The sequence below is a fragment of the Chenopodium album genome, chromosome 1 (assembly GCF_948465745.1).
Source record: "Chenopodium album chromosome 1, dcCheAlbu1.1, whole genome shotgun sequence".
Taxonomy (NCBI): domain Eukaryota; kingdom Viridiplantae; phylum Streptophyta; class Magnoliopsida; order Caryophyllales; family Amaranthaceae; genus Chenopodium; species Chenopodium album.
The window spans coordinates 34,973,937-35,001,037 of record NC_137834.1 but is presented as its reverse complement, the minus strand read 5'-3'; the positions used below and the strand labels follow the sequence as shown (position 1 = coordinate 35,001,037).

The 27,101-nt window shown below is 38.9% G+C and overlaps 1 long non-coding RNA gene across 1 annotated transcript; it reads right to left on the bottom strand.

The window, feature by feature from the left end:
* Nucleotides 1-374: 374 nt before the first annotated feature.
* On the bottom strand, nt 375-2,138 carry LOC145581200 (uncharacterized). Its single transcript, XR_014099609.1, has 4 exons — nt 1,186-2,138; nt 981-1,112; nt 585-905; nt 375-508 (listed from the first exon to the last, which is right to left on the bottom strand). It is a non-coding gene; the product is annotated as an uncharacterized LOC145581200 (long non-coding RNA).
* Between the last annotated feature and the right edge of the window lie 24,963 nt (nt 2,139-27,101).

The following is a 27,101-nucleotide window of genomic DNA, read 5'->3' as shown; positions in this document are numbered from 1 at the left end:
CAGAGCGACCGCCTCTACCCCCTGACGAAGTGCGACGACGTCTCGAGCTAGACCTCGCTGGATCCCTCCGCCCCTCAGGTCTCGCGCGGGTGTTAGAAGTAATAGGCTGGCCCTGCAAAAAGATTTAAATCAGAAACAAAGTAAAATTGAAGTAGCAATGCAAAAACAATGAGTAAAGAAAGACTACCTCTCGGATGACGTCATCCCGACGGCAAGTGGCCGTGTTCCTCATCCGAACGAGCTGGCTCCAGAAGGCATCTATGCATCGTGCCATCGCCGAAACCAACTCGCGTGAAAACTGTCAGAGAAATAAGTCAGTAAAAATTCATGATATATAAACACAAAAATTCTGAAAAAAAACTAGGCTTACTCTATTCTGGTGGCGAGGAATCGACCGCTCTACGAAGCGCTCGCCCTCGGGAACCGGAGAAATCATCTCCTCGATCGGCCCGTGCATCCCCTGGTAGTGGATGGACATACGGGGTGGCACGAACTCAGGAGCATCATCCTGATAAAGCAGAAAAAAATCAGTAAAGCATTACTTGGGGGCTACTTAGTGGAAAATAAAGCTAAGAAAAACTTACCCTCACATCCTCAGCCGGTACGGGGGCTGGAGCTAACAAAGGTAGTAGCTCCTCAGCATAACACCACCCGAGGATCACATGGGACCGCCAAGGGGTACCAGCTCCCTCAGACATGCTAGACAACCGCGCCTCGTCGAACATATGACGTGCTGGAACAGCAGGAACGACGAAGACATCAGAAGAATGCTGTCTAGCGACCCTCTCTCCTAAGTACGCGACCGCTCCATAAGTCCCCAGAAAATAGCGACGCTCAACAGAGTACTGTGCGGCTTACCTAGGGACTGTCCAACCGCCCCACGGCCGGTATACCACCTCAGGTCCCTATAAACAGCATCAGTCAGGCAAGAATACACATAAAGCACCGCGGAAGAGCAAGATGAACAATAAATGTCGTACCGAGATGATCCGGTGCCAGACATGTGTAGTAGACATATCCACATGGTGACCGGCCCAAGAAGCGCTCACTAGAAATCCCCGCGGCGATGGTCTCGCCGGCGCAACGGAAGGAAAGTGCTCGTAGAACCAGATCTACAAGGAGTTAAAAGTGTGAGCAAATGCTACTAATATGTAGAGCTAAACTTTATAGGGAATAAATGTTTACCTCTACGACCTTCCAAAAGGCAGACAAAGCAACGTTCGTCCCAAAGGACCGGTGTCGACACGAGTCCCTCAGCGCGCGAACGAAGTTAGCATAGGCCAAGCTGGCCCAGTCATAAGTCCCAATCCGGTGAAGATCACGGACAACAGGCAGATAGTAAAGTAACACTCTACTACCTTTGTCAGGGGAGAATGTCCCTAGCGTCATCATCAAGAGCCACTGCCAGCGTCGAGCGGCGAATTCCTCTAGCACTAAACTGAGTCGTCTCGACCTCAGCTCGGGCCCGAATAGCGATCGGCCCTAACAGCTCCTCGACCTCCGAAGAGAAGACGTCGATTCCACTGTCAAACGGCAGTGGCACAGAAGTGAACTCCGGTCCTGTGATGAGACTGAAGTCCGTAGGGGTGACGATCATCTCGCCATAGGGGAAATGGAAGGTGTTGGTGGTGTCCTAGAAAAACTCCACCAAAGCGCGCACTACATGATGACCCTCGCTGGAGGCGACCATAGCCTCGGAGGTCTCGAACAGAGTAACTAGCCCGCAAGACTCCCATAGGAATCTCGTCTCAAGATCCCTAGCGATGTACATCCTGTACAAACCGCCTAAGCCATCACAGCCAGAGCCGTGATGTCGTGTCCTCCCGGGCGCGACGCCCTGTCTTACCCTGTCAGAAATGTGGTGGACAGGGGCGAAGAACAAGGTCCGCTCATCCCACTCCGGAGGCCGACCAAGCGAAGTGGAAGGTGTGATGTCATCCTCTATGGGCTCATGCTCCCGTCTAGTGTTTCGAGACCGTGAACCCGAGCCTCGCTGTCTAGCCATGCTACGTTGTGAAAAATTATCATGAATTAAGGTTCTATAGTATCTAAGGTTCGCCTAGCCGCATGATACTATGTTCGCAAAAACAGAGTACGTAGTATTAAAACAGAGCACAAATTCAAATTGAGCATGACAGCATTTTTTAAGCAATCAAACAATTTCTTGCAACACTATAGTGATTATTGTGACAAATTGAACAAGAATTTCTAGCAAAAACATCAAGAACAAGCCACATTGTTCTTCACAACCTTGAGAGGTCCAACAATGGCAAATTGCTCATTTTGTCACCAAATTGAGTCAAACAAGTCTCAAATTACTCCCAAGGCAATATACAAACATAATCAAGCAATTTCATGGCATAAAACTTGACAAAACAAAGCAAATTGAGCATTATAAGTTTCGAATTTTCATGAAATTCGTGAATAAACATGCCAAGAATTCATAAAAACTGATGTGAGTTTGTAGAAAACTTACATAGATAAAAAAAATAGATGAAAAGAGCTTTGATTTGCAACAAATTTGAGCGAATTCGGTTGAGAAACGATCAAGCAATGAGCAATTGAAGCTTTCGGTTTTCTTCGAGCAGTTTCGCGACGATCAAAGCAGCGAAATGAAGAGGAAGGGGGTATTTAAGGAAATCCCCGTGCTGGCGCCAAACCCTATGCATTGGCGTCACAAATTTGGCTTGGTGCCTGGCGCCAATATCAACGCCTGGCGCTAATGCTAATAAGGTGGCGCTGATGGTTTTTCAGCAACGCCAAAGGATCCAGCCACCTGATGAGGTTGAGCTAGCCTCCTGCAACATATTTTTGGGTTCCTAGGTACGCCAGTTAGCCCCTCTAAGCAATTTGACATGATTTAGTAATTGGCTTGATTACATGGAGTGATCGACCTGATAAGAGATCGTCTCACTTAGCTTAAAGCGCCTAAACATTGGCTCATTAGCACAAAAGCACCGACATATAGGTTTAAAAGCGCAAAAGGCACCGACATATAGGTTCAAGAGCAAAAGAGCACCAACATATTGGTTCACAAGCAACGGAAGCGCCGACGTACAACCATAGCGGGAGCAAAGTTCAGGCGAACTTTTAAAGATCGACGGGCGTGGACCTTCAGTAATTTCCTTTGGAAAATTATCGCATCAAATGAAGGTGACTTCAAGAGAAGATATCTTCGACGGCATTCCCTAGCTTGCGGAAAGTTGTCACGAACAACTGGAGGTAATTTCGGGCGAAGTTATCTTCGATGGTATTCCCTAGGATGTGGAATATTATCAATGCGGATGGGGATTGTTTCAAGAGAAATAATCTTTGACGGTATTCCCTAGGATGAGGAATATTATCAATGCGGAGGAGGATCGTTTCAGGAGAAGCAATCTTCAAAATTGGAAGCACTTACAGGCATAGCGGTTTTCAAGCGGGATGGCATTCTCTAGCTTGCAGGAGGTCATCAAAACAATCGGTTAGTTTTAGAGACGTGTGCTCGACGGTGCAAGATACGCGTTTCTTAACTCTTTTATCTGTTTAACTAATGCTAGTTTTGCAGGTATCGGCGTTACAAGATTGATTTAGGATTGCAGAACTTTCTGAATCATTCTCCGTCCCTATCAATACTTTGACTTTTGTTTTCGAAACTTGCGTTTCTCCAAACTTAGTCAAAGTGGGGGCTTTTGTAAACACCCATTTGTGTCTCCCCAAAACCAAACCCAGTGATGAGTAACTTTCACGTCGAATCATGATCGAATGAAACGAAAGTGTGGAAAGGTCTAGTGTTGCGGAAAGTTTTAATTTCTTTTCTCTTCTCTCTATTTTTGAAAACTTATTTTAAGAAAACAGCCAATCCAGTTTGGTTGGTCCATGATATGGGTCCAATAGTAGTGTAGTTGGATGGGGTTTGCAAAGACCTTTCCAACGATATATTATAAGCCCAATTCCGATGAATATTGAGGAAGTTATGGCCAAATTACCAAACTGGGCCCGGTTTGAGCTTTATGTACGGCCCAATGATCTAGGGGAGGGCCTAATATGATTTATCATTCATAATGCAATTAGGAATGGTTTTAGTCTTCTAGATTCTTCTAGAAGGTTCTTCTCATTCCTAATTCAATAAGCATTGATAAATTGACTTTTGTTGACTTTTCAAAGTTTTAATCAAAATCAAATAGCATTTTCGAGGAAATTATATTATTTTATCCTCCAGTACGGTAAACTTATCGGATTTTCGAAAACGCGTTGGAATCAGGCTTGGTGCCTAACCCCAGGCCTTGGCGCCTGGAACCAGGCCTTGCGCCTGGCGCTAGCCATTGGCGCCTGGCGCTAGTGTTGGTGCCTGGCGCCAGCTAGCCAGGGTTGGCGCCAGTTCTGTTTTTAATGCGTCAGACTCTGTTTTGTCTAATTTATCTTTTTGGCTGATTTTCTCTATAAATATCGCATTAAAAACTCCGTTTTCATTCACCAATTCTCACGAATTATCATCATCAACAATCATTAATTCTTTAGCATTCTCTAAATCATTCATCTCTCTTAAAACATTCAATTCTTTCTTACTTTGCTTTCTCATACAAAATTCCGCATTCACAAAATCTAGAAACACCTAGCCATATTCGAAGTTGCCTTCGCCCTAGACGTGAAAGGTTTAATTTCTGAGGGTTTGGTCCCAAATCTCTCTTTCAATTATTTAATTTAATTGTTTGTTTATTATTTTCCTTGAAAATACTAACGTGTGTATTTTGTTATTAGAAAGAGGTACGAGGAATCAAAGTAAGTACTTTAATTGATTAATTGATGTTATGATGTAGAAATCATGTTTACATTGTTATTATGATATTCCTAATATAATGTCTAGGGTAATTTTAATATTAAATATGATTGTTACGATGCTTCCTATGTTCTTCCTAATATTTATGATTGTTAGTATCATGTTAGGACTAAAGATTTGATTTTTATTGCTTAGTGACATGCTAGGGTTTGTTATTAATCTTGTTAGTATCATGCCTAGGATCTTGCTATTTTTATGCTTTAATATGATTATGAATACTATGATTATTCCTATGATGATGATTATTATTATTGTTATATTATTATTATCATAATTATTGATTATTATTATGTTGCTTGATGATATTTTATATTTATTGCTTGATCACACCTTTTATTGCATGTTTAAAGGGAATTGGTACTTGTAATCACGCTTAATAAAATAATTAATAATCTTGTTAGGGTTAATACGATTATAATTCAAGTGATCTCCAATAATAGATTTATTTGTGTATTATATTCAACCAACATAGATAAACAGGTTTAGGGTTAATCCTATTGATTGTATGTTAATCAGAAAGCGCACATGAATACGATCAGAATAAAGTAGAGGCCTATTATTAGGGCAGGTTCAATCTCTTTTAGGTTGGATTTGTACCTTCATCCCCGAACCCTTATTTGGTTCTTGACCTTATGGAGTTGTCGATCTCTTGGATCGTTAAGGGGTGTAACCTTTACCTCGTGAACGGTTTACAAGTTCCTAAAAAACTTTTTGGCGACTCTTTTGCTCTATCTTCTTCCCTTTTAGACGCCACCGTACTTTATTATATGAACACAGTGGGGTTCAAGCTAGTGGGATTTTAAAGGCTTGAAATTATTCTCTACACGACTCTACCTCAGCTCGAGCCTGAATAGCAATCAAACCCAACAGCTCCTCGACCTCAGGAGAAAAGACGTCGATCCCGCTGTCAAACGGCAGTGGCACGGAGCTAAACTCCAGTCCTGTGATGAGACTGAAGTCGGTAGGAGTGACCATCATCTCACCCGAGGGAAAGTGGAAAGTGTTGGTGGTGTCCCAAAAGAACTCCACCAGAGCACGAACTACATGATGACCCCCGCTAGAGGCAACCATTGCCTCGGAGGTCTCGAACAGCGCAGTAAGCCTGCAAGCCTCCCATAGAAGTCTCGTCTGATCGTCTCTGGCGATGTACATCTTGTACAGATCGCCCAAGCCGTCACAACCGAAACCATGACAGCGCGTCCTCCCAACAGTGATGCCCCGTCTCACCCTCTCAGAAATGTGGTGGACGGGAGAAAAGTACAAGGTCCGCTCATCCCACTCGGGGAGTCGGCTGAGCGAAGTTGACGGTTCGGCATCGTCCTCTACGGGCTTATCCTCCCGTCGAACGTCTCGGGACTGTGAACCAGAACCTCGTTGTCTAGCCATGCTACATTGTGCAAAATTCTCATAAATTAAGGTTCTATAGTATCTAAGGTTAGCCTAGCCGCATGATACTATGTTCGCAAAAAAAAAACAGAGTACGTAGTACTAAAATAGAGCACAAATTCAAATTGAGCATAACGGCATTTTTCAAGCAATCAAACAATATCTTGCAATACTATAGTAATTATTATGATAAATTGGACAAGAAGTGCTAGCAGAAACATCAAGAATAAGCCACATTGTATTCCCGACCTTTAAAGGGTTCAACAATGGCAATTTGTTCATTTCTTCACCAAATAGAGTCAAACAAGTCTCAAATTACTCCCAAGTCAATATATAAACATAATCAAGCAATTTCATGGCATAAAATTTGACAAACAAAGAGAATTAAGCATTCTAAATTTCGAATTTTCAAGAAATTCGAGAATAAACACATGCAAAATTCATTAAAACCGGTGTGAGTTTGAAGAAAACTTACATAGATCGGGAAAATGGATGGAATGAGCTTTGATTTGCAACAAATTTGAGCGAATTTGGTTCAAAAACAAGCAAGAACGAATCAAATGAAGTTCTGAGAATTCTCGAGCAAGAAACGCGAAGAGCAGCAGCGAAAATGAAGAAGAGAAGGGTATTTAAGGAAAACCCGACTCTAGCGCCAAGCGTTAGACCTTTGCGTCAGTCGATAGGCTTTAGCTCCTGGCACTAGCTCCAGCGTCTGGTGCTACAGCTAGATAAGTGGCGCTGATGTTACTTTAGTGGCGCCATAATGTTCAGCCACTCAGTACGGTAGTTATAACCTTCTGCAATATATTTTGGGTTCCTTGGTACGCCAGTTAGTAATCGGCTTGATTACATAAAGTGATCGACCTGATGAAAGATCGTCTCACTTAGCTTAAAGCCCCTAAGCATTGGCTCATCGCAAAAGGCACCGACATATTGGTTCATTCGGAAAGGCACCAACATACTGGTTTGTAATTCAGCAAAAGGCACCAACATACAGGTTCAAAAGCAGCAAAAGCGCCGACGTACAGGCATAGCGGAAGCAAAGTTCAAGGGAGGTTTTTAAAGATCGACAAGCAGAGGTCTTCGGTAATTTCCTTTGGAAAATTATCATAACAAATGAGGATAGCTTCAAGCGAGGATATCTTCGACAGTATTCCCTAGATTGTGGAGAGTTGTCACAAATAACTGAAGGTGATTTCAAGCGAAGTTGTCTTCGATCGTGTTCCCTAAGATGTGGAAGATGGTCACAAAGCGGAAGAGGATAGTTTAAAGCGAAGCAATCTTCGATAGTGTTCCCTGGCTTGTGGAATATTATCAAGGTGGAAATTGGAGGCAGTTACAAGCGTGGCGGTTTTCAAGCGGGATGACATTCTCTAGCTTACAGGAGGTCATCACAACAGTAAAGCGGCAGCAAATCGGTTACTTTCAGACAGGTGTGCTCGACGGTGCAAGATACGCGTTTCTTAACTCTTTTATCTGTTTAACTAATGCTAGTTTGCAGGTATCGGCGTTGCAAGAGTGATTTAGGATCGCAGAACGTTCTGAATCATTCTCCGTCTCTATTCATAATTTTGACTTTTGTTTTCGAAACTTGCGTTTCTCCAAACTCAGTCAAAGTGGGGGCTTCTGTAGAAACCCATTTGTGTCTCCACAAATCCAAACCCGGTGATCAGTACCTTTCACGTCGAACCATAATCGAATGAAGTGAAAGAGTGGAAAGTTTAGTGTTGCAGATAGTTTTAATTTCTTTTCTCTTCTCTTTGTTTTTGAAAACCTTTTTACAGAAAACAGCCAATCCAGTTTGGATGGTCCATGATATGGGTCCAATAGTAGTGTAGTTGGATGGGGTTTGAAAAGAGCTTTCCAACGATATATTATAAGCCTAATTCCGATGAATATTGAGGAAGTTATGGCCAAATTACTGAACTAGGCCCGGTTTGAGCCTTATATGCGGCCCAATGATCTAGAGGAGGGCCTAATATAGATTTATCATTCCTAATACAATTAGGAATGGTTTTAGTCTTGTAAATTCTTCTAGAATGTTCTTTTCATTCCTAATTTAATTAGCATTGATAAATTGACTTTTGTTGACTTTTTTAGAGTTTTAATCAGAAAAAAAAGAACGTTTTTGAGGAAAATACGATTTTATCCTCCTGTACGGTACTTTCTATCTGATTTTAAGAAAACGCGTCAAAAACTTAGTCAGCGCCAAACACCAGAAGTAGCGCCTGACGCTACACTTGGCGCCTGGCGCTAGCGTTAGCGCCTGGCGCTAACGTCAGCGTTTGGCGCTAACCTGGTTTTACGCGTCAGAACTCTGTTTTGATTTTTTATCTTTTTGGCTGGTTTTTTTTTATAAATAGCTTCCTAAAAACCCCGTTTTCATTCACCAACTCTCATCAAGATTCTCTTGATTACTCTCTCTCTCTCTCTTTTCTAAACTAGCCTTTTCTCAAAGACAAAATTCCGCATTCATTAGACTTAGAAACACCTAGCCATATTCGAAGTTGCCTTCGCCTTAGATGTGAAAGGTTTAATTTCTGAGGGTTTGGTCCCAAATATCTATTTCATTTATTTAATTTAATTGTTTGTTTATTATTTTCCTTGAAGTTACTAATGTGTGTATTTTGTTATTAGAAAGAGGTACGAACCATCCAAGTAAGTACTTTAATGGTTTAATTGATATTATGATATAGCTAGATATTATGCTTAGATTGTTTTATTGATTCCTAGTATCATGTCTAGGGTAACTTTAATATCAAGTATGATTGTTCTGATGTTTCCTATTTCTCTTTCTAATATTTGTTCATTTTAGTATCATGTTAGGGATAAATATATAATCCTTATTGCTTAGTGACATGCGAGGGTTTGTTATTAATCTTGTTAGTATCATTCCTAGGATCTTGCTATTCTTATGCTTTAACATGATTATTTTTATTATTATTATTATTATTATTTTAATTTATTATGTTGCTTGATGATTATTTTTATTCCTTGATCACACCTTTTATGCATGTTTAAAGGGAATTTGTACTTGTAATCACGCTTAATAAATAATCTTTTTTAGGGTTAATTTTATTATAATTCAAGTGATCGCCAATAATAGATTTATTTGTGCATTAATATTCAACCAACATAGATAAACAGGTTTAGGGTAGTCCTATTGATTGTATGTTAGTCAGAAAGCGCACATGAATACGATCAGAATAAAGTAGAGGCCTATTATCAGGGTAGGTTCAATCTCTTTTAGGTCGAATTTGTACCTTCAACCCCGAACCCTATTTGGTTCAAGACCTTATGGAGTTGATGATCTCTTGGATGGTTAAGGGGTGTAACCTTCACCTCGTGAACGGTTTACAAGTTCCTTAAAAAACTTGTTGGCGACTCTTTTTCTCTATCTTCTTTCCCTTAGGACGCCACCGTACTTTAGTGTATGATCAAAGTGGAGTTCAAGCTAGGGGTTAATGCTTGAAATATTCCCTATAGAAAAAAATAGTAAGAACTAAGTTAGAAAAAATATGGAAGATGTTTTTCCAAATTTCTATTGCTTTTCTCAAGGTTTCTCACAATTCAAGATTTTTTAAGGTAAAACCTCATTTTATACTAACGATGTGAGCTGTTAAGCATTGCAATAGTCAATAGAAAATAAGTTCTCCATTTTCAAAAAAAAAAGATGCAGTTATTCTAAGCTTGGTGGTAAATAGAAATTATCTCAATTCCTACCTATTATCTCTCTAATTCTCAATAAATTATTCGCATTTTATCACCTTCTCCTTCATTTGTAAGTTGTTTGACCTCAATTCTTTATAATTTAAAGACAAAAAGGAAAAAGAAATTGCAAATCACTACATACACTCGAATTCCCTAATACGTTATATGATTGAAAAGAAAATCATAGAAATCACAATTAAGCAAAACTCTAGCCAGATTAATACACAAACATAACTAATCGAAAAGGGGAAAGTCGAAATTCTCATTTGACTAAGTATTAACTGAGCTAAATCCCAATAAAAACATGAAAATTCATGTGGGAATGTGGGGAAATTACCAGTAAAACTACAATGTTTCTATTGCCCTTCTCAAGGTTTCTCATCACAATTCATGATATATTGAAGATGTTCACCTAAAACCTAGACTAGTAAGTTCAATTTGTTGCCAATTCCAATAATCAATTTGGACTTCAAATCAATTTGGCATGATAAATTCAGAGTCATTCGCAAATTCCAGTTGTACTAACGAAAAAAATAAAATAAAATAAAAACAAGGGTCGATTTTTACCTCAAACAGGCGTCAAGTGTGAAATCAGTCCGGCGTCAGGGCAGTCGAAGCTTCAGCGCTAGTGAACTCGCACACTGGAGTAAGGGAAAGCGGCACACCAGCGTCAGAAGAAGCGGCACTCCGGTGGCCCTCCGATAGCTTTAGGGAAGTGACGAAAAAGTTAGGGTTTAAGTGATAAAATGATAAAATTAATAACAATTACATATAATACACATGAAAGGGGATTGCCGACTAATCGATTATGGAGGACCAAATTCCCAACGACGGATCGACGGAAGAAGCGTTGCGGAGTTCCCTCTTGCTCCTCTCTCGTCACAGCTCTGTTAAAGGGAAGTGAAGGTGAAAGAGGGGAAGTAGAGTTATTTTAAGTAATTTTGTTTTCTTTATTTTTTAAAAAAAATACAATAATCTGTGACGGTTTTTGCAACAGTTTATGACTCTCGCAACCTAATAGAAATATTAAAAAATTAAATAAAATACATTACGATAAGTTTTAACTATCATAATATATATATATAAATTAAAAATAAAATCATATAATTTGAATGACAAACAAACTGTTGTAAATGGGATGTAAATTGTCGTAGTTTGCGACAGCTTATAAAACTGTCGCAAAATTATAATTTTACGACAGTTTTTTATGACCGTCGTAGATGAATTGTCGTTATTTAGGCGGATTCTAGTAGTGAGCGTAAAACTGTATGGCGTAAGTGTTGCGTAAAATGTCACTTCAGCCCAAGCTTTGTGATATCTACCTCTCGGAACTAAAAGGTGGAGAATTACTTTACTTTAGGCGCTAGCTCACGAGTCGACAGGCGTGCCGAAACATCAGGAACAGACACTTCTTGATTGGAAGCAAATACGGTAGTTAGTGAGCTTCTAGCTTACCGGACAGTTAGGGTGTCCGTCCACCCCCTGTATAAAGAGCGACGAGACAATGTCGCACCTATGTAGTCACGTGCCCCCAGTCCTGAGACTCGTGTACTCATCTTATGGACAAAACTGCTGAGAGAATTGCTGAATTTCTTCTGCCTTACTGGATTTTGATATGTGCCTCTAGTCTTGAGACATGTATTTCTATCTTGTGGACATCCGGTTTGAATACCGAAACATTAAGGCTCGAATGCTGAAAATGTCTAGGCTCTAATGCCGAAAACACCTTTTTCATCTTTATACTTTGTTAAAGTCAGGCTAAAGTTCAATGACATATCGAGGGACTTTAGACCAACGATGACATGATTGAGAGAAAATCACCCCTATTTTACTCTTTTTTAAACCGATCTCTTCTAATGATTTGACATCACCTAGAACACCTTTACTTGTAAAATCGTTCTACAAAAGCAAAGGATCAATCTAGATTCTTTAGCGAGTTAAGACTAGCACTAGTAGAAAAAAAGCATTAGGCACCCCCCATATGGCACCGGTTCAGGCTAAACCGGTGGCCAAAACCGGTCTAGAAATGGGCGAGATTTTAACAAAAGAGAAAAGGCACCGGTTTGGCCTACACCGGTGTCAAAAATTTAAAAGGCACCGGTTTGAACCGGTGCGATTTGAACCCGTGCTAAATTCAAAAAAAAAAAAATCCAAGGCTTTCCTTTCTTCTTCCTCTCTTTCTCTTTCATTCCTTTCATTCGTTCTATCCCTTAGCTGCTCTAGAGCGAACTGAAGTGCCTCCCCCTTTTCCCTCCACCACAGCCGCCACCTTTACCGGCCACCAGAGGTGTCAAAAACCACCGCCCCTCTTTGTCATTCCTCCCCTGCCCTTCTTTTTTACTTTTCTTTCTCTTTCAATCCCTTAATTGCATTGTTCGAAACTCAACACCCATTGCTGCTTGTTCCACCACCGCGCACTGCCTCCACCACTCTACTGCAGCGCTGCCTCCACCATTCCGCACCACCGCTGCTTCCTCCACTACTAGGGTCGTCCTCCTAGCTGCTGCCCTCCTTGTCTCCTCCTAGCTGCTGCCCTCCTTTGCTCCTTCCATTCAAGGTTTCTTTTTAATTTTTTATTTTTTTACATTGTTTTCCAATTATATAATTATATATATTAATTTGTTTTGCATTTTGAACCATTGTTAGTAAATTAAAATATAGGTTTGAATATAATTTTTCTCAATTTTAGGTTTGAATATAATTGGGAAATTGTAAAAATATTTGAGATTAGTAACCTTATTACTCAATTAGTTGGATTTTATTATGTTTTAATGGTTAATTTAATGTGTTTTGGTGGATAATTTTGAAATAATTATAAAATATATATTAACCTTGGTACTTAAATAGGTGAAATTTGGTATTTTACTTGCAATGGTTAATTTGAAGTTGTTTTGATGGATTATTTTGAATAAGCTAGAGATTACTTAACTTTGTTATTAAATTAGTTGAATTTTGGAATGTTTAAATGGTTAATATTAAGTTGTTTTGATGGGTATATTTGAATTAACTTGAGATTAGTAACCTACTTGTTACTAAAGTAGATGAATTTTGGAATGGGTGAATGGTTACTTTTAAGTTGTTTTGATGGGTAATTTTGAAAAAAATTAGAGATTAGTAACCTTTTTAGTTTAGCAATTGTTAGTTCAATGAATGATGTGTTTTAGCTTATAAATAAATTAGTGAATTGACATGTTATGAGAAAGAAATAGTACATACCTTATATTTAACCTAATTTTTGTTTATTGTTTTTTTTAATAGATTTTTGAATTGAAGCACGAGTTTAATTAGCTTGAGGACTACATATTGAGCTCAAGTGGGTAGTTGCTATATTGGTATGACTTATAAACTTTACTTAGCTATATTTCTTTCTATTTATCCATTTAATAAAAGTTTATTCATGAAATTGCAACTTGTGTATTGTTTAATTGCAAATAAATACAACAATATATAGAATACTTGCATCATCATATGCCTAGATACCCGTTCAAGGCTTTCTCATTAGGAGAAAGTCTTGAATAGTCCCCGGTTGGGACTGTTCTTGAATGTGTACTCTCACTTATGTGGTGAATGTATGTTTTCTTTTCGATTTTAAGGAACATCTTGGCTTACCATTTCCTCACTATGTTCTCTGGGTACATATGTGGGTAATTAATTATCTACATCGTGTACGTGGAGAACTAGGGGGAAATGCTGCCGGATTTTCCTTAAAATTGGAAAGTTAACATACATTCACTAGTGAGAGTAGACATTCAAGGATGGGTTAGGTTGGAGTGATAAGGACCCTTTGGAAATATGCATTTTTTCACTATAAGAATGGTATATTCACGTTTTGTACTTAAATTTGATTTACATAAAATATGTAGCACTTACACATTATAAATTATATGTTGTTATATATGTTTGGAGACAATTTACTAAATGGAGAAGGATCGTGGTTGGATGTATGGTAGACGCGATACATTGAAATTTTGGAATGGGGTTCAAGAGTTTTACGAGAGGGCTTTAGCTTATCAACGCAAACTGGGTGGCAAAGGCCTTTATTGTCCTTGTGTTGATTGTAATAATGTGAATGTGGTCGATAGTGTTGAAATCATTAGAGATCATGTATTATGTCGTGGGTTTAGGTAATTATACCATGTGTGGATTTGGCACAGAGAAAGTGGAGAGTACAGTGGGGATCTTGATCAGAATGATGTGCGTGTTAGAAGCAATGAGATTCATGTGGACGAGGAATACCAGAATGATGACTATATTGTTGATAATGGTGAGGATGGAGCCGATGATGATCTGGCGGATGAGGTCGAGGATGAACAAGTGGATGAGATGTTTCATAGTGTTGAAGGTGAAGTGTTTGAGTTATTATCGGAGGCTTCCAAAAAGCCTTTGTATTCCGGGTGCAAAAAATACTCCAAACTATCGGTCGTGCTAACACTTTTCAACAATAAGTCGAAGCATGGGTGGACGGACATCAGTTTTACTTCTTTGTTGAACGCATTAAGTGATATGTTGCCTGATGGGAATGAAATTCCTAAGTCTTACTATTACGCAAAGAAGCTCATGTGTCCCTTTGATTTGGAGTATAAGAAGATACATGCATGTCCTAATGACAGTATTTTGTATCGAAATGAGTATGAACAACTGCAGGAGTGTCCACGATGCAAGCGGTCGCGGTACAAGCGCATGAGTTGCAATCCTGGCACGGAGGGACCTCCTGCTAAGGTGTTGTGGTATCTTCCCATTATTCCAAGGTTTAAGTGTCTGTTCTCAATACCAAAAGACGCTAAAAACTTGAGGTGGCATGCAGAGGGAAGAAAGAAAAATAGAATGCTGAAGTATCCAGCTGACTCTCCACAGTGGAAGAACATTGATTTGAAGTTTGAGGAATTTGGTAATGAAGTCAGAAATTTAAGGCTTGGGTTGTGCACGGACGGGATGAATCCATTTGGCACTCTTAGTACCCAACACAGCACATGGCCGATACTTTTATTGATTTATAATTTGCCTCCTTGGCTGTGCATGAAACGTAAGTATGTAATACTTTCATTGCTAATAACTGGTCTTAAGCAACCTGGAAACGACATAGATGTTTACGTTGCGCCGCTTATTGACGACCTGAGAAAGATGTGGGACGAAGGGGTTTCCGTTTTCAATGCTCATCAGAACGAGTTGTTTACATTGCGTGCAGCCCTTATGTGGACCATGAATGACTTCCCTGCATATGGCAACTTGTGTGGGTACAAGGTCAAAGGGAAAAAATCATGCCCCATATGTATTGATGACACATCAAGCGTATACCTGACTCATTCTCACAAAGATGTCTACATATGGACTCGAAGGTTCCTTAGGCGTCATCACCCGTACCGTAGGCAGAAAAAGGCTTTCGATGGAACCGTGGAAGAGGATATTGCGCCTAGACCATTGACTGGTGCTGAGATTAGTGCTCGGGCGAAAGGGATACGAACGGTGTATGGAAAATCAGAAAAAAACTGTGGTCTCAGCTGCTCCGTTTAAGAAAGAATCAATCTTTTGGAAGCTTCCGTACTGGAGAGAACATGACGTTAGGAATTGTCTTGATGTGATGCATATAGAGAAGAATGTGTGTGATGCTCTTTTAGAGACGCTTATGAATATCCCAGGCAAAATAAAGGACGGAAAGGGTGCACGATTAGATTTGAAAGAGATGGGGATTCGTCCAGAATTGTGGCCTTAAGAAAAGGTTAGAAAGGGGAAGGAGCCGAGAATAGAAGATGAAAATGTTTTGAAAAAAGGGAAGGAGAAGAGCAAGGGAAAAGGAAAGGGCAAAGATGCGTCAAAGAAGAAAGTTAAGGGTAAAGGGAAGGATGAAAAGAATTATTTACCCCCGGCTTGCTATACATTGTCAAGGTTAGAGAAACGTATGTTTTTTGCATGTCTGTACGGCATTAAGGTTCCATCAGGGTACCCATCTAACATGAAAAGATTTGTAACCTTAAATGGTGAATTGAAGCTGACAAGTATGAAATCCCATGATTGTCACATTATGATGCAAGTATTCCTACCGATTGCAATTCGTGGTATTCTACGGAAACACTTGAGGGAAGCGATTACAAGACTTTGTTCGTTTTTCAATACAATTTGTAGCAAAGTTCTTGATCTTTGTACACTAGATGCTTTGCAAGCAGATGTGGTTGTGACTTTGTGCAAATTTGAGATGTATTTCCCACCCTCATTTTTTGACATAATGGCTCATCTGGTTCTTCATTTGGTGCGTGATATTAAGTTGTGCGGTCTAGTGTTCATGAGGTGGTGCTACCCTTTTGAAAGACACATGGGTACATTACAAGATAAAGTACGGAACCGGGCTCACCTTGAAGGAAGTATGATGCAAGGGACCGTGGGTGAGGAGATAGGTAACTTTGTGGCGGACTACATAGCCCTTGCTCAACCTATTGGTCTTCCTACTTCTCGACATGAAGGTAGACTTGATGGTCACGGCACAATTGAGTCGAAACGAATGTCACCAGACCGAGATCAGTTCTTAAAAGCACACCTTTATGTGTTGCACCATGTTTTAGATGTGCACCCATATTTAGACGAGCACATGGCTAGTTTGCGTGATGAATTTCCATCCAAAGGTGAAAGGGCACTTATGCAGTTGCATAATAAGAGGTTTGTTGATTGGTTTTGTGATCGAGTAATGAGTGGATTTAATGATACTAATGTGACCGATACAGTACGGTGGCTTGCGTACGGTCCTAGGGATGATGTTCGTTCATTTGAGGGATATGACATCAATGGGTACACTTTTTGGACCGAGGGTCGTGATTTGAAATCTTCCTCCACCCAAAACAATGGTGTAACTCTTGTTGCATCGTCAAGGGAGTTTGCAAGTTCTAAGGATAAATCACCTGTCGATGCAGAGTTGTCATACTATGGTCAAATTTAAGAAATATGGGAGCTTGATTATTGTGACTTCACAGTTGCTCTTTTCAAGTGTAAGTGGGTTGATAATATTACGCTTAACGTCAAATATGAGGACTTTCCTCTTGTAGATCTTGGCCACTTGAATGATAGTGCGGAACCATTTATCCTTGCATCTCAAGCTAAGCAAGTGTTCTACGTAACTGACCCAATGAATTCAAAATGGTCTATAGTGCTAGCTGGAAAAAGAAAAATCCTAGGCATTGGAGTTGTTGAGGATGAGGAAGAATATGATGCGTTTGATGATTCAGCACCTTTCACTGTTCCTAGACCTGTTATACTAAATGACAAAGACAACGAAGCAGGTTATATGCGATTAGACCACAACGAAGGAATTTCAGATTGAGGTAGTTTGATTAAAAGTTAGTAATGGTTTCATTGCAAATATAGTTTAGTTATCATGTATATAGGAGCATAAGTAGGCGAAAATGACATATTTGTAGTTTGAAATTGCCTAAGTGTACTCATTATCATGCATATACAAGGTTATAGGACCATAAGTAGGTGAAAATGGCTTAAATAGCTTTTACTTAACCCAATTCTTTTGTTTTGTGTATGAACTAACATTTATTCATTCTAACAACCTATATTCAATATATTTAACATTTTTGTAGTTTGAAATTGCCTAAGTTTACTCATTATCATGCATATACAAGGTTATAGGACCATAAGTAGGTGAAAATGGCTTAAATAGCTTCTACTTAACCCAACTCCTTTGTTTTGTGTATGAACTAACATTTATTCATTCTAACAACCTATATTCATTATATTTAACATGTTTGTAGTTTGAAATTGCCATTTTGTACTCATTATCATGCATATACAAGGTTATAGGACCATAATAAGTAGGTGAAAATGGCTTAAATAGCTTCTACTTAACCATAATAACTATCATGCATATACTTTACTATACACTAATATTGTTTTATGATTGCTTTGACAGGTGCTTATATCTCATGGCGGACAATCATGATCCTCATTGTGTAGAGGACATTGACGATGATGAGTATGAGGACGAGTACGAGGATGAGGACGAGGACGAAGATGATGAGCCTTATGATGTGAATAAGGAGGATGACTTGGGTGAGCCAGAGGAACAGACTCAAGATGAGTTCCAGCGTAGGCTTGACGATTTTGAAATTTCAGCTGAACGTGCACCGCCTATTGTAAATACAGCACGTGAGATTGTTGGTGAGAACCCGACTACTGAAAGTCATGGCCAAGGACAAGATGAAAACAACACAGGTGGTGGAGGGGGGGAAAAGGCACCGGCTCAAAGAAAAAGAAGGGGTCCGACGAGAAGCTTTAAGAAACCGAACGGTCCCATGGTCTTGGAGTATGACAACAACGGCCAACCTGGGCCCAAATGGCGTCGAAAATATGCTAATCAAGTTTGCATAGGTGCTTGGAAAATCTCTATTACACTTGTAATGCAGCAAGTACCTCGGGGTTTGATTCAAACATTTTAGGACGATACAAGGGTAAGTGTGTTTTTAGCACATTTAGACAATTTAAGATACCTTAATCTTATGGTTGTTACTAAATAGAAACTAATAATCGGTTTTAATTTGTGCTTGCAGAGGTTGTTTTCTATTCCTAATGATCCTGAAAAGAGTAGGGTGTTTGAATCTTTATTAGCGGAAAGATTCAGAGGCTTTAAGACCAAGTATACTAATGGGTGGATCTACAAGAATAAGAAGAAATCAAAGAAGAAGAAAGCTGATGAGGATGACCGTCTCCCGTGGCAAATATGGCCGACCGTGTCAAAAGATGATTGGGAAGAGTTCGTTAGAATGAAGACTCAAAAGAAAGCCATTGTAAATTTGTGTAAATCTGATCTCAATTGAATAATAGCTTGACACTTTTTATAGCAATGATACTAACATTTTTAGTTTTGTAGGATATTCGAGAGCAAAATAAAAAGAATGCAGAAAAGAAGGAATACGTCCATCGTATGGGTCCTAAGACTTTTGGTGAAAAGAGACCTGTGTGGGTCGATTCGGGTTTATACCCTAAATCGCTTCTAGTGGCATCGAAGGAACCCTCTAATTCCACGATCACTACATTGGTTAGTTGTGCCGGTGATTTCTTTTGTTCTCTCCATACGTTTGATAAGGAAATCAGAAAATGGGTCATCAAGGGTCCGGAAGCCAAAAAACTGGCAGATAAGCTTGTAAGTTACCTATGAATTGTTGAATTTAAGTCACTTTTGCATCTAAATCACTGTACAAACCATTAACTGTTTTACTGACCTCATTTTTCCTTATGCTGTAGCTTGAGCACACTCAAGAGATGGTGGAGGGCAAATTTGAACCAAGTATGGAGAATGACCCTTTCACCATGGCTTTGGGAAGGCCATACCATCCAGGACGAGTAGTAGGTTCGGAAGGGTCATTGCTTGGATGGAAAAAGGTGATGGGTCCTGAATACACAAAATCGGGTAGATCTCGAGCCAGTGTTAACTCACTGAGGGAGTTGGATGTCAAGGTTGCATCAATTAAGGAACAAGTATGCAACGAGTTAGTTGGTGAATTGAATGCTTGGGCGAAGCTGATGAACATACCGACTTTTCCGTTCCTCACGAGTACCCCGGTCGACTCATGTTCTGAACCAAAAGGACAAGGAGAAGGTGATAGACATGGAGGAGATGAGATACGTGGGGAAGATGTGCCACCTGAGGTAAAATCAATTTGGTTATTAAAAGTTTTTTTATACTGAGTTAATTGAGATTTGAGGTGCGATGATTGATGTACTGTTGCAGGTTCCTATTCCTACACATGCGGACTCTAGGGAGCTTGAAAATCCAACACCGCATGAATTTCTAGAGTTACAGGTGATTTGTAACCCTCTACCTTAATGAATTTTGTTATATTATCTATGCTGTTGTAAAAGTCCTATTTAACTATCTTCTTTTTATATATATACTTGTGTAGGAAGACACCCGGTGTGCACTTCTAGCCCCGGGGCATGCAAATAGTACGGCGTTGAGTTGGGTGCCGTATGGTAGTGCCCAACCGACGACGGGTGCTACGGCGGGGCCACATCATTACTCGGTTGGGATCGATTCAGTGGTTGCGGGGTTCGAAGACATCCCACTACCCGTACCGATAGAGGAGGTTTAGATAACAAAGTTTTGGCAAGCTGTAGGTAGCTTCATTAATTGGCCACGTGCATGGGTGAAGTTGATTAATAAGGAGGTAAATTATTTATTTCTCAATTTTTGTAAGTGTTATATTTTTTTTTTACAATCTGCAAGCTCCGCCAAGTTGATTAAAAATTGTTCAAATATTTTTTTTTACAATATGCAAGCTCCGCCAAACCGGGACACCCGAGGGAGCCGCCCCCGCTGCCGGAACAGCGAAGGCAGCCCGCGCCGAGGCCACAACAGCCCCGGCAGCCGCATGCCAAGGCTCTAGCAGCCACGACAGGTGGCTGCCATGTCTGTTGCAGCCTCGGCAGCAGCCTCGACAAGCGGCTGCCATGGCTGCTGCAGCCTCCGCAGCACCTCCCTGGGCTGCTACAGCCATGGCAACTGCCTGTCGAGCCTGCAGCAGCCCAGGCAGGCTGCTGCCAATGCTGCAGTAGACATGGCAGCCACCTGCCGTGGCTGCTACAGCCTTGGCATGCGGCTGCCGGGGCTGCTGTGGCCTCAGCGCAGGATGCCTTCGCTGTTCCGGCAGTGGGGGCGTCTCCCTCGGGTGTTCCGGTTTGGCAGAACTAGCATATTTATAAAAAAAAAAAATTGAGCAATTTTATCAAAATAAAGCCATTTTAAGCTGAATTGGCTTCTCACTTGCCTATTTTCTTCATTTCTCAACTAATAAACTTATACATCTCAAACCATATCATAATTACATATGTATAAGTGATTGTGAGTTGAAATTGCATAAACGAAGCAAAGTTCTAAGTTTTTTTGGCGCATTTCATCAAAATAAAGCCATTTTGAGCCGAAATAGCTACTCACTTGCCTATTTTCTTCATTTCTCAACTTATAAACTCCTTGCATCTAAAAAAAAAACTCATAATCACATATTTATAAGTGGTTGTCATTTGAAATTACATAAAAATAGCAAAGTTCTAAGGTTTTGGGTCCAATTCATCGAAATAAAGCTATTTTGAGCCGAAATGGCTACTCACTTGCCTATTTTCTTCATTTCTCAACTAATAAACTTATAAATTCTCAAACCATATCATAATTACATATGTATAAGTGATTTTGAGTTGAAATTGCATAAAAGAAGCAAAGTTCTATGTTTTTTGCCGCATTTCATCAAAATAAAGCCATTTTGAGCCGAAATGGCTACTCACTTGCCTTTTTTCTTCATTTCTCAACTTATAAACTCCTTGCATCTCAAAAAAACTCATAATCACATATTTATAAGTGTTTTTCATTTGAAATTACTTAAAAATCGCAAAGTTCTAAGGTTTTGGGTCCAATTCATCAAAATAATGCCATTTTGAGCCGAAATGGCTACTCACTTGCCTATTTTCTTCATTTCTCAACTAATAAACTTATAAATTCTCAAACCATATCCTAATTACATATGTATAAGTGATTGTGAGTTGAAATTTCATAAAAGAAGCAAAGTTCTAAGTTTTTTGGCGCATTTCATCAAAATAAAGCCATTTTGAGCCAAAATGGCTACTCACTGCCTATTTTCTTCATTTCTCAACTAATAAACTTATACATTCTCAAACCATATCATAATTACTTATTTATTAGTGATTGTGTGTTGAAATTACATAAAAATCGCCAAGTTCTAAGGTTTTGGGTCCAATTCATCAAAATAAAGCCATTTTGAGCCGAAATGGCTTCTGACTTGCCTATTTTCTTCATTTCTCAACTTGCAAACTTATTCATTCTCAAACCATATCATAATTACATATGTATAAGTGATTGTGAGTTGAAATTGCATAAAAGAATCAAAGTTCTAAGTTTTTTGCCGCATTTCATCAAAATAAAGCCATTTTGAGCCGAAATGGCTACTCACTTGCCTATTTTCTTCATTTCACAACTAATAAACTTATTCTTTCTTAAACTATTTCAGATTTTGCATGGAAGCAAAACTTAAAAGAGAAAGAGGGTGGAGAAGCCTAAATGAATTAATCAACCTAAGAAGAAGCTAAGTGAACAACGGTCCAAGAGTGAACAAGCACCGAAGTTGCACTCTTCGAAAGTTTCACCCATGCCACCTACTCCACTTGTTGAAGACATTGTTCTTCAATCGCTCTCTGCTGACATGACCTTTCTTCACAACCGTGCTTTCACCCATGCCACCTACTCCACTTGTTGAAGACATTGTTCTTCAACCGCTCTCTGCTGACATGACCTTTCTTCACAACCGTGCTTGTCATTTGGTCGATCCCATGGAAGTTGCACTTCCTAAGGCAATGTTCCACTATGATAAGGATGCAGTTGCATGGATCAGCAAAGAAGATGTGAAGGAATTTCTACGTGGTGCAAAGCTTAACATTTCCCTCATTCAAACATTCATGAGTTACTTCATTGCCCACATAATCTATACTTGTTTCAAGTTATTCAAATTGATGGTGATTATCCTACATCTGACTAATTATTCAATGTTCATGCACGTAGAGCACTACAAGAGCACTTAACTGACACTGATTCTCCTTGTAAAGTTGGGTGGTTATGCCCCGAGCAGTTATCCACTACTAGAATAATAGGCAACCCTCATGATGTGTTGTACTATGTTGAACAGAGTATCAGGAAATCAGTGCGTGCGGGTGTCAAGTTCATATTTGCCCCATGTTATAGAGAGTAAGTCTAACCATGTCAAATTCAATCGATTTGGCCTCATTATATGTTGACTCCTAAATATTAATTTGCTTGTCTATTGTGAACTTATGTAGGGAGCATTGGAGCCTCATGGTGATTTGTAATTCCACTAACACAATTTATCACCTTGGTTCAGCTCGATCATCGGAGAAGTGGCTCGTGAAGTCTATATTGCAAAAGTAAATATATATAGCAACCTAGTGATGATTATTGCTAATAATAACTAATTTAGTAATCATACGACTAATCAAATTTGAATGTACTTTTTTTTTACTACAGTGTTATGAAGAAGCTACATTGTCGTGCTCCAAAGGGTCCAACATGGAAGTCACCGTTGGTAATTTACATGATATTGTGATTATCTTGAAAATCTATGTTAGTAAATATTTTCTCATTTCCTTTGCATGTTTCACTGATAATGTGATTTGTTTGTCATATGATATTGCGCACAACAAGAGAATGGACTTGATTGTGCTTTGTATGTGATGAGATTCATGCTTGACATTGTGACTCATTGTACAGACACTCAACAGCTTGATGAGGTAAGTTCTAAAACTTATTGAAATGCTATATTGATTTGATTTCTAGCCTTAGACACCTAATATTACCCAACAATGGCATGTTATGAGAAAAAAAGGTCATTTCACAAGAAAGGTAGAAAATGGGCTGAATAGAAGTCATATGGGCCATATTTGGGCCATTTTGTGTTAATATGCTCTTTTGATGTGATTTCTTTCCTTATACACCTATAACTAGATAATATTGACATGTTATGAGATAAATAAAGTTCTTTTAATAAGAAATGTAGGAAATGGGCAAAGTAAAGTCATATAGGCCATTTTCGGGCCATTTTTAGTAAAAAACGTCATAAACCTTAATAAAATGTTCTCCTATAAAATTTTAGGGCTTACACACATACAACTACCCAACATTGACATGTTATGATAAAGAAATAGTTCATTTGATAAGTAATGTAGGAAATGGGCTACATAGAAGTCATATAGGCCCTATTTGGGCCAGGTTGAGTAAAATGCGTTGTTAAACTTATTGAAATGCTATATTGATGTGATTTCTAGCCTTAGACACCTAATATTACCTAAAAATGACATGTTATGAGAAACAAAAAGGCCATTTGACACGAAAGGTAGAAAATGGGCTGAATAGAAGTCATATGGGCCATATTTGGGCCATTTTGTGTTAATATGCTCTTTTGATGTGATTTCTTTCCTTATACACCAATAACTAGATAATATTGACATGTTTTGAGATAAATAAATTTCATTTAATAAGAAATGTAGGAAATGGGCAAAATAAAGTCATATAGGCCATTTTCGGGCCATTTTGAGTAAAAAGCGTCATAAACCTTAATAAAATGTTCTCCTATACAATTTTAGAGCTTACACACATACAACTACCAAACATTGACATGTTATGAGAAAGAAATAGTTCATTTGATAAGTAATGTAGGAAATGGGCTACATAGAAGTCATATAGGTAATATTTGATAAAATACATATTGTTTTGCCTAATTAATTAATTTTAACATAATGTTTTTGTATTTCAAGTTTTGCAAGGTCCAAAAGGATGGTTCGTTGACAATCAAGGAGCTTAATGAAGTTCGTGACATGTTGGCGTCTTTTATCACCTTCAACATGTAAATGGCATTGTAATTGTAAATTATATATTTATGTTAACTTTTGAACTATATAACTTATTATTCATTATATATTTACTTACTATTATTTGTATATGTAAGCAATTTTTTTTTTTTTTTTTGTATTGCGTTAGGGAATATTTATATCTATATATATAATTGAATTCTTGTTTTTAATATTATTTTTGTATCTTATTGTAATAATTAATAATATTATTATTATTAGTTATTATAATAATAATATTATTTATTATTATATTTAATATAATTGCTGGAATTAGAGGTTATTATTATTGCTGGAAACAGGTTTTTTTTAAAAAAATATTATTGCACGAAAATTGGAAAAAAAAAATTATTTGGTGAATAGGCACCGGTTAGGCACCAACCGGTGCCTAAAATAGCTATCACAAAAAAAAATGGCGGGAGAGCAGTTAAAGGCACCGGTTAACCGGTGCCTAACTGGGCATATGGCACCGGTTAACCGGTGCCTAATTGGGTTTATGGCACCGGTTTTGAACTGGTGCTAAAAAGTGGGTTTTTGGCACCCCCCACATAGGCAGCGGTTCAAACTGGTGCCTTAGACCGGGTTTGAACCGCTGCCAAAGCCCTTTTTTCACCTAGTGTAGAAATAACTTTTTCTGGCCTAAATAGCTACTTGTTTCATACACTTAGTGAATCAAGGATCGTTTCTACATCCTTAGCATTTCTGAAAGATTCTCGACTCTTTGAGAACTTCGCAGAATGAGTCTCAGATTTATTTCCTTGACTACTTTGATCATAGTCTAATCTAGACTTGATCAAAGTGGGGGCTACTTTGTAGACAACTAATTTTGACCTTTTGTCCCAACAGGAACTGCAATGGCGATAAATAAAACCATATTTGTGTTGGATCGAAGTGAAGAATGCTTATGGAAAACTAGTTAAACCACAAAACACAAAAGACTAGGCAAAACTAAAAAACAGAGCCAAACAAAGTCAAATTAATTAAATCCAATCATAATTAGGCTTAAGCCCATACTTAAAACCCAATAATAACGGATTTAGGAGCGCCTAGGTTAAAGTAAGTGCTGCCGCAAAAAATAACCCGCACATCTGAAGGAGTCGTGCTGGGCAGGCGCGCGCAACTAATTCAGTTGCGCGTGACACACAACGCAACTGCCAGAGTTTGCGCTCGTGAAAGATTAAGAATTTTAGAAAATTGGAAAATCGAATCTTGTCATAGAGTCGCGCGCAAGACAATTAGTTGTGCTGCTTATAACAGCGCAACTCAATCACTTGCGGTGGGTGGGCGCGTGCAACCTATGATGTTGCGCGCGACACCTGTTGCGGAAGAATGTTCAAAACCTAAACCTACCCATTCCCTATAATTAGAGGCTTAATCCGAGGCTTAAACAGACTGAAAAATAACCCAACACTCTGGCGAAAAATTTGTGAACTTGTGCTACCTAACCCCTCTTGTCCTAAACACTCACCCCTTTGATATTTTGTTACTACGGTGGAGGTTCCTGAACAAGAAGAAGTGCATAAGTGTTCTAAATGGAGATCTAGCAAACAAAAGTGGTAAATTCCCGAGCACGTAGATAAATCATTTTTATTTTATTGTTTAAAAGAACTTTAATTAGTGTTGCTTGATCACTTTAAAAGGTTTAATTAATCAATTTTACACAGTATCTTGCGTTAAATAAGAGTAGAATTGAATAATTGATTGTTGGTTGATCACTTAAGCCAAGGCGAATATTGTTTATTTCTTGTCATATTCACGAATTTGATTAAATAAAGAATAATGACGTTGCAATGTAATTTCGACGTGAATTAATGTGTGTAAATAAAATCAACTAACTTAGTTTTAGGTATCAGGTTGCATATATTGTTTGGTGATGAAATTGTAAAAAAGGAAGAGCTAGTAGAGGCTTTACTAGGGCTAGGATAGCGATTCCCCCTAAAGGGAACGTTATTTAAGTACCCTCGCTCCCGAACTCATTTCTGGTTCATGTAGACCAATTAGGGCATGGGTAAACTTACAATTCGTGCTAATTATTCAATGAACTCCACATGGAAGAAAGGCATGAACAAGGTATATGAGTTTTCCCAAAACTCATTGGCGACTTCTACTTGTTTCATATAAAAAAGCGTAACGATAGAATCAATTCTAATTCAAGGTCCCCACAACAATCAGGAATTCAAATCCTACTACACCTTAACAAGTGTAAAGTCCTAGGCTCTTAAACTGCCATGGGCATCTAAGGAAGGACCCCCTTATGATGGGATAACCCTCCTTACATTGCTTCTAGTCCAATAACGCACGCTTCACATTCTGCGGCATTATTAGTAACCTCTAAGTCTAGTTTAACAGAGATTGGAGTATGTGCTCCCTCTGGAATTATGAGTAACACTCCCACAACACATCTTTTTTTATTGGAAGAACCGTCAAAGTACATTAACCATTTTTCATATTGCGTCATGAGTATCTCTTCATCCGGTAGATGAGTAAATTCTGCAGGACTTGTTTGAATAGGATGTTGGGCCAAAAAATCAAATATGACTTTCCCTTTTCTTGACCTTTCAGGGATATATTTTAGTTTGAATTCGGCCAACATTACCAACCACTTGGATATTCTTCCTTGTATTGCTGGTTGTTCAAACAAATACTATCGGATTTTGTTGCGAAATAACTTGAGTAGTGTGGGGTAGCATATAATGTAGTAATTTTTTAGCTGCCCACACCAACGCTAAACTTGTTTTTTCCAAGGTGCTGTATTTTGTTCCAAATTGAA